Consider the following 13,363-nt stretch of genomic DNA (forward strand, 5'->3'; position numbering starts at 1 on the left):
GTTATTTTAGTGTAAATCGTTAATATACTTCAACGGAAAAATAAATAATAATAATAACAATAATAATAAAAGAAGGTTCGGCAAGGCAAGTGGCTGAATCATTAATGTTCATCGTTATATTTTATTTACGTTTTAGCAATTTTAATTTGATTGTTGATTGAATGTAATATTAAATACTTTTTATTATATATTTAATTGTTATTAATGTATTTTTTAATTAGTGTGTTATTTTTTTATTTATTAATATTTTAATATATATCATGCACAAGTTAAATATTTATTATATATAATTAAAATTTATAATAAATTATATTTTAAAATTATGATAAATAATTTATATTATAGTATAATAATATTTTTATTTATTGATAATTTTTTAAATATTAAATTTTAATTTATAAATAAAAATAATTATATAAGTAATTAAAAATAATAATAATTATTTCGTAAAAAAATATATATATATTTTTAATATATAGGAGTTGATTTAATATATTTAATATATATAGGTGTTGTGACAATTCTGTCAATGTTTTTTCTTTCTTTCTTCCATTCTCTGCCTGAATTTTATCTTTGGCCTCTTTGGCTTGACAATACAACTCACTTGTAATTTGTTGTATTTTTCGCTTTTGGTAATCTGAGGAAAAAATATAAAAATAAAGATATATATATCAGAAAGTTGTATATTAATGAAATCAAATATATTAATCATTATTAAATATTATGTTAAAATCTTAAATGCCAGATAAAATGAGATGGAGTGTAATATAATAACAAAGAAGCTAGCAAAATCAAGTTAAATAAACTTAACCATTTAGTTGAATTTTAACCTGAAAAATGATTGCCTATAAATACAGCCATACGATGTAACAAGCTAGAATTTACATGAAACAAAGTAAAAACAATTTTTTTTAACCATAGTCACATAAGCTACATTGTAGTCATAACTTGCACTTTGATATTCCTATAATAGGCACTATGTGGTCCCTAAAACCCTCGTGTTATTTCCTTTCATTGAAAAACTTTTTCTCACTCACTGCTCTAAACAGATGCTAGATAATAAAGGCTTATAGATGATGCATTTATCGTGACCTTTAAAATAAAAGTATAACCATTAGTGTTTGGTAGTTTAGGGTTTAGTGTTTGGTGGTTTAATGAGAGGGACTTTAATTTCATCTTTCTCAATTTATTTTATCTCATTTAATAATTTTTCTTACTTTAGAAGGTTTCTAACATGAAGCAGCGACTCATTCATGGGTCATTAAAATGACTTACAATAACAGGTTTTACAACTTATTATTAATTGCAATATAGTTATTGTGATAAAATAATTTTTAAAAATTAAAAATTATCATTAATTTTGTAATACCAAATTTACCCATATGAATTCTTTTTTTATTTGGGGTTGATGTTCCTCCCTTTTCTATTATGCAATCACAAACAATGTCATCCCATTTCCCTTCATGCTTCTGCCCCTCCACCACCACCAACCTCCACCCTCCCCCTCCACTGCTGCCGCCACCCCCGTCGCACTCCACCACCTCTAACCTCATGTCATTTCCTTTCCCTTCATGCTTCCGCCCCTCCACCGCCACCGACCTCCACCCTCCACCCTCCCCTTTGTTGGGAAAAATAGAAAAGGATAAAAACCTTGCCTTATATGTGATTTCGCCTAACACATTGAACTCTAGGGTAAGAGGACTTTTTGTTTCTTAAATCCCGTATCAGATGGATTTAAAAAGGGGAGTCAAAGACTATTCATTTCAGTTATCTACTCCATAAGGCGTAATAGGATTTTAGCCCTTTAGGACTCTGTAGGAAATTGGAGATTTAATCACACCAATCTCCTTGGCGGCCACATCGTGCGAGATTACCAGAACCTCTTTACTACTGACCATCATTCCTCATATTTTGGTTTTAGATCCTTATCTTAGAGGCAAGATGACTTCTCAATAGGATATTAACGCGCTTTCTCAACCTATCTTAGAGGACTCCATTTTTCCATTCCGTAAGGTCTTTTTTTAAGGCTCCAGGACCAAATAAGAAAGCATTGAGCTAGGATGACTTCACTACCTTAGTCTATGCACCCTCGGACGCCGCCACCCCCATCGCACTCCACCACCTCCAACCTCACGTCATTCCCTTACCCTTTATGCTTCCAGCCCTCCACCACCACCGACCTCCACCCTCCCCCTCCGCTGCTGCCGCCACCCCGTCCCACACCAAGTACAAAAAAATCAATTTCTTCATATGACAATAATAACCCTTACTAATCAAATTATATTTTTTAAGAAAGGGACTAATCTTTAAAATAAAAAATAATTACCATACTAGAAAGGACTAATTTGCAAAATTCAAAAAATTATATTTACAAGTTACAAGTAACAAATCTGAACCATTAATTATTTTATTATTAAATTTAATAGTTAAAAATGGTGCTTCATTGATGTACCACTTTTTATATTGCTTCATGTTAAAATTTTCGCTTACTTTATATTATACTTGTTATTAGAGCTTTTTTATGGTATACGGTGAGGTGGTGAATTTATAACTTTTTACTACATGAATTATTTTATAATAAAATTAAAATATAATTTAATATTTTTAATTTTTATTTCATATAAATATAATTGATATAATTACTGAAATAATATTTTTGTCTAAAAAAACAAAAACTTTTTATATCAAATAATCTTCATATGTGGGTGCATATGAAAATATTTTTTTTCTTCTGAATAATCAAACTAGAGGGGTTGAGACATTTTATGCCTCTAATAATTACATACAGACAAATATTAAAATTAGAAGTTGTGGATAGTTATTTAGAAAAGTTATAAGAAGATTTTTTTTTACATTCAAGATGTATATTTTTTTTGATAATCCAACTAATTGAAATTAAAGGAAGTACAAGGAGTACTCCAACCCATTACAAAAATACCATATGTGATATGTGTGCTATGAACCATCGAAAATACTGTTACAAACTAGGTACCTAAGTTAGTCCATCACATCCAACTCACAATTTTGAAATAGAAATTGCAGAATCAAATTTCTCTAATATTCGCATTCAAGGAGTATAATGGTTCACTAAAAAATAAAAATAAAAAAAGTAATTATCAAAATATATCTCCTTTATAATATATAAATAATCTTACTATTAATAAAAGAAAGGATTCAGATGTATACATGTTAGCAGTTGGGGAAAAAAATCTCCGCCCAAATTCATCCACTTTTTCTCACTTTTTTTTCTTTTTCCAACTTACCCTTCCTCATTTTTAAAACACAAACTTATATTTCTTAAAAAAAATAAAAAGTTACTTATAATAATATTTTGCAATATTTTTAAAAATTATTTGTTGAAGTAATAATTTTAATTTTTTTATAATATTATTTTATAATATTTTAATATTATAATTACAATAAGAAATTATTCTTTTTATAATATGAGAGTAATTTTATATTCATTATTAACATTAAGTATTTTTATAAAAAAAAATGAAAATTCATAAGCATTGTCAAAAAATAATATGTTGAAATTAGCCAATATTGTACTATAGTAGTAAGAACATAAAAATATTGCAATTATTGTAAAAGGTAGATAAACTTTATATATACTATAGATAAAAATAATGGTGATGAAGTGATTTAAATTATACACATGATATTAAAGTTTTATGTATTTAATAAATACTAATTTTTTAAGATACTTTTTTCTTTTTTAAAAAATAAAGTGGTTGTTTTTAAGCTAAAAATTGAAATTTATAATTATTTTTTAACATTTTTTTATTTTGAGCTAGATAATTTAAAAAATCATATTTTCTCAAGTAATAGTTATAAAATTTTAATTTTTATTATGTTTGAATTTTTGTATTTCATTTATTGTGTTTAAATTAATTATTACTGAAAAATTAAGTTTATTTATTTAATTTTCAATAAGTACTATATATATAATTTTTAAAATTATTAAATATAATTGGTTGAATTTTTGAACTCTCTTTATTAAGTAAAATGGGATGTGACAAGACAAAGACATTTTTTTTAGTTTGACTTCCAATATCATAAATATTAATTAATTATATATATTTAATAAATATAAAATAAATAAGAAGCATTACTACAAAACTAATATAGTAATATTCTAAATTCTAATAAAATAATTTTTAAGATAATTTATTTAAAATATTTAGAAGAAAAAGATATATTTATATCCGATGTTAAGATATTTTTTTTATTCTGAATAATTTAATATTTAACATTATTCTAATGTTGGTGTAAAAACATTATTCTAATATTAATTAATTTATTATCATGTATTATTATGTTTAGGATCTTAATTTTTACTATCGTAATAGTAATTTTCTTGTATAAAATTATTATTTTAAATAATCTTACTATTATATAATAATTCCAATCGTAGTTATTATAAAAATCAAATGAGTTTTATATACAATAGATAAAAATAATGGTGACGAATTTCACGTGATCTAAATTTTTAACATGTTATTAAAGCTTTGCATGTATTAGAGATATTAAATTTGAAAAACTTTTTTCTTTTTTTCTTTTAAGCTGGATAATTTAAAAAATCTTATTTATTCAGGTAATAATTTAAAATTTTCATTTTTATAATATTTTAATTTTTGTATTCCATTGAGTACAAATTAATTATTACTGAAAAATTAAGTTTACTTATTTAATTTTTAATAAATATTATATATATAACTTTTTTTAATTACTAAATAAAGGGAGTTAAATTTCCAAACTCACCTAACTAAACAGAAAAGAACGTAAATGGTTATTTTGTCACTCTGACTTTCAATATCATAATTGTTAGCATAAATTATAAAATAAATTGAAAAAATAAGTATAAAAACTAAAAAAAATATATTTGTAACTATAAAATCTAAAAAATAAAATTATGTAGACTTAAAAAAAATATTTTAACCTTTTTTATATTATATGTTTCGGTAACTATATACCCAATATTATTCCCCAATCGCTACTCTATTGGAAAATATTGATCACTCCATGGAGTAAAACTTTAGTGAGACCACGTGCATTGTTATCAATGAATAAATTTGATATTTAGGAGTATAACAATGTCATGCATCATTAGCATAGTGTTTAATTAAAGAAAAATAAATGAGTTTTTATATTTTTTTTTGTTTAGTTCAATTTTAGAGAAAAAAATGATTTTTTTAAACATTTTAATAGCATGCTTTAAAAAAATTATATTCAAAATTATAAAGCTACAAAAATAAATCAATTTTTGTAAATCTTTTATAAATCAATTAAGAAGATAACTATATTAAAGAAAAGTTTATTTCTCTTCATTTTAGTACTCAAATCTTCTGCCACTAGTTTCTCTTTTGTCTTCATTCTATCCACAATTTTTTTTTCACTATATTATTAATCATTTCTTCACTCTCTCATTTCCTTTTTTTTTTTTTTTTTTTCAAAGACAACCTTGGAGGTGAAGATTAATTTTGCTTTATGTTGTGTTGTTGGACTTGTATTGCTTGAGAAAACAAGGTTGATACAACTAAAGTTAATAAACATGGTGAACATGCATGCATATGTAAACCTATATTAGTTAAGGGTATGCTTGATCAAGTCAAGTATATACCTTACACTACCAGCCTAATTAAATTATTTGGTGTATTAATAAGAAACGATATAAATATCATATTTGTTTATTTTATTTTATTGGTATAATATAAAAAATAAGTTAAAAAGTAATATAATAAAATAATTATTTATTATTATTATTTTTATAACTATCATTATCATTGATGTCTATCTTCTTATTTTTGTTATTATTATTATTATTATTATTATTATTATTTCAATTATAATAATTATTATTATCAACAATATCATTATTATTATATAATCATTGTAATTACTATCACTTATCATTATTTATTTTGTATCAAATATGAGGTAGAAAAACAACAATATAATATAGAGTATTCTTAACATTGAATAGGGTTAAAAAATTTCATTTTCCTAATTTATCATGTTTTAATCTCACTTTTAGGTAGTGTTTGTTTCAGGTGATGTACTGTTTACGAGCAACGAAAGGCGAGGAAAGTTGGCGTTTGTTTCCGGTAATTTGCGACGAAGGAAAGACGAAGAAAAGGGAGGAGAAGCACTGTTCTTGTCCTCGCACGAGAGGGAAGAAAGGAGGTGAAAGACACGTAAGATTTGTGAAAAACCAAAAATGCCCTTGTACATGCATGCATACTGTGCCATGTAGCAGAGGAATCTTTGTTACGGACCTTCCTGTATCGTTGTGTCATGCATGCATACTGTGACTCAGGAATCTCTGCCATTGTTGACTGCATTATTGAAGGAGGTTTGTCGTTGAGTGGGCACACCGCGTTTGAAATAATATTAAAAGGAGGTTTGTCTTCACAGATTTCTCCACGGGCTGTGCGTGTTGCTGCTTGACGTGAGGTTTGTCTTCACAGATTTCTCCACGGGCTGTGCGTGTTGCTGCTTGACGTTCTCAACGGGCTTGTGCGTGGCTGGTGTGTGGCTGGTTCGTGTTGGTGAGTGGCTGGTTCGTGTTGGTGAATGATTGTGTGGAAGGAGCTCCTCCATTGAAGTAAGTTTCATTCCATTTGGTATATACGAAGAAGGATAATCGATTATGGTTGGCCACATAATCGATTATGGCCTTGTATAATCGATTATGGGTGAAGCATAATCGATTATGCAAGGCCATAATCGATTATGTCACCAAGCATAATCGATTATCCTTCTCCATTTTCGGTTATTTTGCTACTCTGTCTTTATTATATTCTTCCTCCATCATAGTTGTTCTTCTTAGCTGCTTCCAATACATGATGTCAGCCCCGACTTGGTGGGGTCTTTAATTTGAGCAAAGAATTTTTCCGAATAAGACATAAGATACCAGTGTTGAAAATAGCTTTTGCTATTTACCATTGTCAGCATATGCCAGTACTGAATAGGCTAGCATATTTAGTTTTGCATTCTATTTAATCATCGAACGTATTACACCGTTTTTTTTTTTTTTTTTTTTTTATAAATAATGTATCATACATCTTAAACGCAGACCTTTTTTTCTTTTTATTTATATTCCAAAAGTAAATGTGCATATTACATGTGATAAAATGTTTATTCTAAATAATTAAATTTATAATAAATAAATATTTTAATGTATAAATTATATTATAAAAACATACATAATTAAATATATAGTTATATTTTAAAATTATGGTATAAAATTATTTTTAACTGAGTGTAGTTTTTTTTTATTTTTTTATAATAATATGATACTTGATAGAAAAGTTGGAGTTTTGGCTGAGAGGTTAGGTTGAGATGATTGATTGCCGTTGGTTATCCTTTTATGCAATGGCTAATTCATCACCACAAGTTTTGGTAAATGTGGATGGAAAATGGTTATACCAATTTTATATTTGAGAGTGGATAATTTCTTACATTAAAATAAATATAATTGCCCAATAAAAAATATACTAATTACAAGTCGTTTGATTCTTTTTAATAGTATTCATTTATAAACAAACTAAGATACATATTAAATTTTGTCGTTTTCCATAAAATGACTTTTAATGTTTCTTATTATGTTTCGTTTTATTTTTATTATGCAATAAATGCATATTAAATTTTTCCATTTTTCATAAACGACTTTAATGTTTCTTATTATTTTCCTCTCATTTTTATTTTATAATAAATGCATTTTAATTGTTAATGTGTGAATTAATTAAAAATAGATGAGATATGAGGATAATTATAACAATTATTATTCTCTTGAACTTTAAAAATGATATATAATTAAAAAAATTAACAATAAAAAAATGAAAGGAGTAACATTTTAACAAAACTATATAAGATAAAATAGCAATTATTATTACAATTTAATTTAATTCAAATTAATTTAAACCTAAGATTTTGAGTATATTATCTTAACTCCTAATACTAGGTGATTTCAGATAAATATTTAATATTTAATATATATATATATAAATTAAATATTTATTTAATATATATATAAATTAAATAATAATAATAAATATTAATATTTTTATGTTCTCACTTTGATATATATTAAAGTTCGGTTATGTATTTTTAGGGTTTATATTTTCATTTTCAATCAAATTTGATTAGAATAATAAATTTGTTATTTTGAAAAATATTCAGATGGCACGCGAAAATATCGATGTTGTTAGTTTAGACAATGAAGAAACGGATAATGATTTGGACTTAAATTTAATTACACAAATACAAAGTCAAATACAAATGCGAACCCAAGTAGGAGCAATGACAATCCTTTGTCTCGTAGGTTTTGGGTTAAATATGTTGTGTACCATACGTTGTCCCACAAGTAACATTAGGGACTTCATTTCTCAAAAAGAACGTCGTAGGAATGAGTTGATGTCATACCTTATTCACACCGAACAATGTCGTGACATTATTCGCATGGGACCTGCGGCATTCATTAACTTATGTGAACGAGTAAGGGCAACTGGATTGGTCAAGGATGCCTTACGATCAACAGTGGAAGAACAAGTGGCTAAATTCCTCCATATTATCGGACACAACGTTAAAAATTGAAGTGTTTCATTTTTTTTCCATCGATCTGGGGAAACCGTTAGTCGACACTTTCATAATGTGTTGAATGCGGTCATTATGTTGGAGGGAGAAATGTTAGTTCAGCCATCAGGCAGCAATGTTCATCCTTGTATCTTAAACAATAGCCGGTTTTACCCGTACTTTAAGGTAATTCAGTGCCAAACTAAAGTATTACATCACATAGACGTATTTGAATATTAAAAATAACGTATTACTATCATATTGTTTGTACGTAAGATTGTTTAGGGGCAATAGATGGAACTCATGTCCGAGTTAAAGTAGGAAGATCAGATGCCCCCCGTTTTCGTGGAAGAAAAGATTGGCCAACCCAAAACGTATTCGCAGCTTGTGATTTCGACATGAAATTCACATATGTTCTAGGAGGGTGGGAAGGAACAGCATCTGATTCAAGAATATTAAAGGATGTCCTAGGTAGAGAGGATCCACTTATCATACCACAAGGTTAGTTATTATGTACTTCGTAATTAGTGTATAGTAACGTAATTACGATATTATAATGAGTATAACTTCGATGACTTTAATTAGGTAAATACTATTTGGGGGATGCTGGATTTATGTTAAAAGGACAAATAATTACGCCGTATCGAGGGGTTCGATATCACCTTAAAGAGTATTCTCGAAGAACTCCACAAAACCCAAGAGAATTGTTTAACCATCGACATTCGTCACTTAGAAATGTGATTGAAAGAACATTTGGCGTTTTGAAGAAAATATTTCCTATAATAGCTAGTGGAACCGAACCTCATTATTCATTTGATACAATGACGAATATTGTACTAGCATGTTGCATTTTACACAATTTTCTTCGAGGCGTAGACAATGATGAATCGCTGTTAGCAGAGGTCGATCGAGAGTTGATGGAACAACCTATGGATACCATGCCGACTCAAGCTCGTGAGGATGATCATAGGGAAGGGTCAACTATACGGGATGCTATAGCCTATGAAATGTAGACAAATTATACTAATAATTAGATCATGTATTTAATAATGTATTTAATAACATGTACTATTTTAATTATAATAAATTATTTTGTTACAAGTTTTCATTCATAAATTTTACATATGATATCATTGCGTGCCTTGTTTTTGCAATAGGTGGAAAATGAACAGAGGAAAAACTGTTGTACCTGATTTCTCGACTACGGTCCGCGAGTTCACCAAATGGATTGATGACATGGACTTTCGTTTATTGACTGCCATGCTTGACGAGGCTAGGTTGGGCAATCGGGTTGATGGTAGTTGGACAACCCAAGCATACAATAATATTGTTGAAGCCCTCCGACAAACTGGATTAACGGGTATCACGAAAAATAATGTTAAAAATAGACAAAAAAGTCTGAAGGATAGATGGCGGGAGGTTCACGACTTGTTTAGTGGACTTAGTGGATTTGCGTGGGATGAGTCCATGAAACGGTTTACAACTGAGCCTGAAGTATGGCATGAGCTGCTGCAGGTAATGTTTTAACATTCGGGATTTATTGAATTAGTGAAACATAGTAATTATGGGTGATAATCATGTTTTTATTTGCAGGCGAAGCCAGCTGCAGCTAAATGGAGAGTGTCTTCCATTAGGTACTATGACTTGATGGAAGAATTATGGGGAGTTGATCGGGCGACAGACCATATGGCTAGGACTGCACGACAAGCCCGTAGAAATATCGGTATGCCAAGTGTAACGGTCGACTTGAACGATGATGTCGATAACATACCACAGGACGACCCTTTTCAGGCAGGGTTTGATATAGCATATCGGTCGCCACCACACTATGGTTCCTATAGTCCTGTTGATGGTACTTAGTCAGTGTCATCTGCTGCATCTGGTGGTACTACTGGAACATCATCATCTCGAGACACAAAAAGAAAAGCCCCAATGATTGATGTGATGGATGCACAATTTGACAGGCTAACTACGAGGCTCGATGCATTTACAGATTACTTAATGCATTGACGCAAAGATTATCTGATATTGTTGAACGACAAGTGGTTGCCATTGAACGAAGAAACGAAATAATTAATGAGCAAGTTAATATCTTGAGGCAAACATCAACAGTTCAATATTCAGAATCAAATATTTGGGACATGTTAGCCGCTATGAACTTGCAAAACGAGCAAGTTATGGTTCAGTGTTATGATTTTTTGTGTAATAATCCATCACATGTTAGGCGACTTTTTGGCTTACCCCCACATCTCCGCCTCAACCAATTGTTAAAGTTCATGGGTCAAAGTGGTTGATTTGTGGTTCTTAGTTATTGTATTTTTTTATGCATTATAAGTAATGTTTTACTAATGATTTAAACATTGTAAAGTTGACCATAATGTTATAAAAGTATTTATTAATGGTCAAAGATACATTTTAATGTTATTACTTGCAATTATGTTTTATGAAATATGTCTTATGTTTAACATCATATTTGTTATTGGTTATTTTATATATAATTTTCAGGTATGACATCCGGTTCAAGAAAAAAAAGTTCAAAAGAAAGCAAAGGAAAAACTCCTGCCACCTCGAACAGAGCAGCTGGTCCTAGATTACCACAAATTGAAGAAGTTCTAAATCAGACACGTTTTTTCAGCCAGCGTGATCAGATGATTAAATATGGCAAGGAGTTTTACCACAGGATAGTCCTTCATCCAAAGGTTATGGACTTTAGCTACTTTGCCATATCACGGCTGTATTTTCACCACCATTTAGAATATCAAGGTTTGCAGCATTTTGTGGCTCTCAAATGTGAATTCTTTGAAGATCTTATTAAGGTCTTCTATTCCAACTTGAGAGTATCTGAAGCTGGTTTCCTCTATAGTGACGTCAACAAAACAAAGATAAAAATAAAACCATCTGATTGGTTATCTCTGGTTGGTTTGAAGTATCAGGGGCACAAATTAGCATTTCCAAACATCCCAGAGGAGATGCAGTTCGACCGTCACATAGCACCGACATCTATGATTAGACCAGAGCTGCAGGGCCGAAATGTCAGAAATGTAGGAAGTCTTAACATTAACGACAGACTCCTACATTATGTCTACGTCCATATATTGGCTCCCAGATCAAGTAACTTTTCCCAACTCTTGCATGAAGACATTTTTCTATTATAGGCCTTAAAGAATAACATTTTGATCAACTGGCCCCATTATATCATGCAACACATGGTCAAATGCAAGGACAATGGGATGCCTCTTCCATATCCCATTTTAATTTCACACATTTTGGCTGCTTATGGCGTAGACTTATCAATTGATGTTGCAGTCGAATTAGGGTGGGCACATTTTTTTAATAAAAATACCTTGAAAAAATTAAATGTCGTGAATGTCAACGGGGTATGGATACATGACAGAGATAATCATCAACATGGCCAAAATATTGAAGATGAAGACCATGCAATGCCTGAGGACCATGGTGAGGAGCAGCCTGCTGACATCACACAACAACCTCCAGTCCAGTATGATAGTCAAATGTTTTCCCAAATATTGACTGGCATTCAAGGGTTACAAGAAGGATTAAATAATTTGACTATCAATGTTAATCAAATACATAACAGGCTTGATACCCTTGAACATAAATTTGATGACTTTCAGAGTTCATTTGAATAAACTACATTATCTTATTTTTTTTATTATTGTAATTTAAATATGTTTTATTTAGTTGCAACATTTTTCTTTTCTATTCTTTTATGTCATATTTAATTATTGTTTACTTAATTGATGACTGAAGTGTATTTTCTGTTCTATTTTACAAATATGTTATTACCCATCTACTTTGTAATGTTATAAATTTTTTAATTTTTTAATTCATAAAAATTGACTTGTACAATTAACAAATGTATCTTCATTTGATTGTAATTTATGTTAATGATTTATCAATTTTTTTAATTTATTAATTAACTTTCAAAAATTTTATTATACATTTTTTTTATATTAACAAATTTCTATTATTTAAATATTAACATCAAAAAAGTGGAAATATAAAAAAATAAAGTAATACATGTTTATAAAATTAAAATAATAACACTTTCATAAACATTAATAAAATAATGTTACAAAATATAATTATCATAATATATTTTGTTATTATTATTTATTATTATAAATATTATTATTTTCATTTTTATAAATATTAATATTATTATTTATTATAATTAGTATCATTATTATTTATTATGATTCTTATTATTTTTCTAATATTTATTATTATTCTTATCATTATTTATTATATTTTAAATAAATTATACCTATTAATATAATTTTATTGTTATTGTTATTAATTACAATAAATAATATTATACTCATTTTGAATCCAAGGGTAAAAATGTAAATTATATATTCATCTCTTAAATTTTTAATTTTTATCTATCATTAAATTTAAAGCAAATATTTAAATTAATTTATTTTTAAATTAATTTTTTATAATTTTTTAGTTAAAATTTATATATTTATCTTTTAATTATAATAATTATAAACTTTTTTTTAACCTAAGGGCAAAATAGTCATCTTTCACAATTATCAATTAAAAAATTTATTTTTATCTATCACATCAATCAATTCATTCACAAACTTTCACAAACTTTCTCTACACTTTCCATTCACTTTCCCTTAATCCAAACAACCTCACTTTCCACTCACTTTCCCTTTAAATCCCTCATTTTTCACTCCCCCTTTTCCATCTTTAAATCCAAACAAACCCTTAGTCTTTTATATTATATTCCATCTTATAATACACTAACAATCAA

This window comes from Cajanus cajan, chromosome 5 (assembly GCF_000230855.2).
Source record: "Cajanus cajan strain Asha chromosome 5, NIPB_CcT2T_4, whole genome shotgun sequence".
NCBI classification, from domain to species: domain Eukaryota; kingdom Viridiplantae; phylum Streptophyta; class Magnoliopsida; order Fabales; family Fabaceae; genus Cajanus; species Cajanus cajan.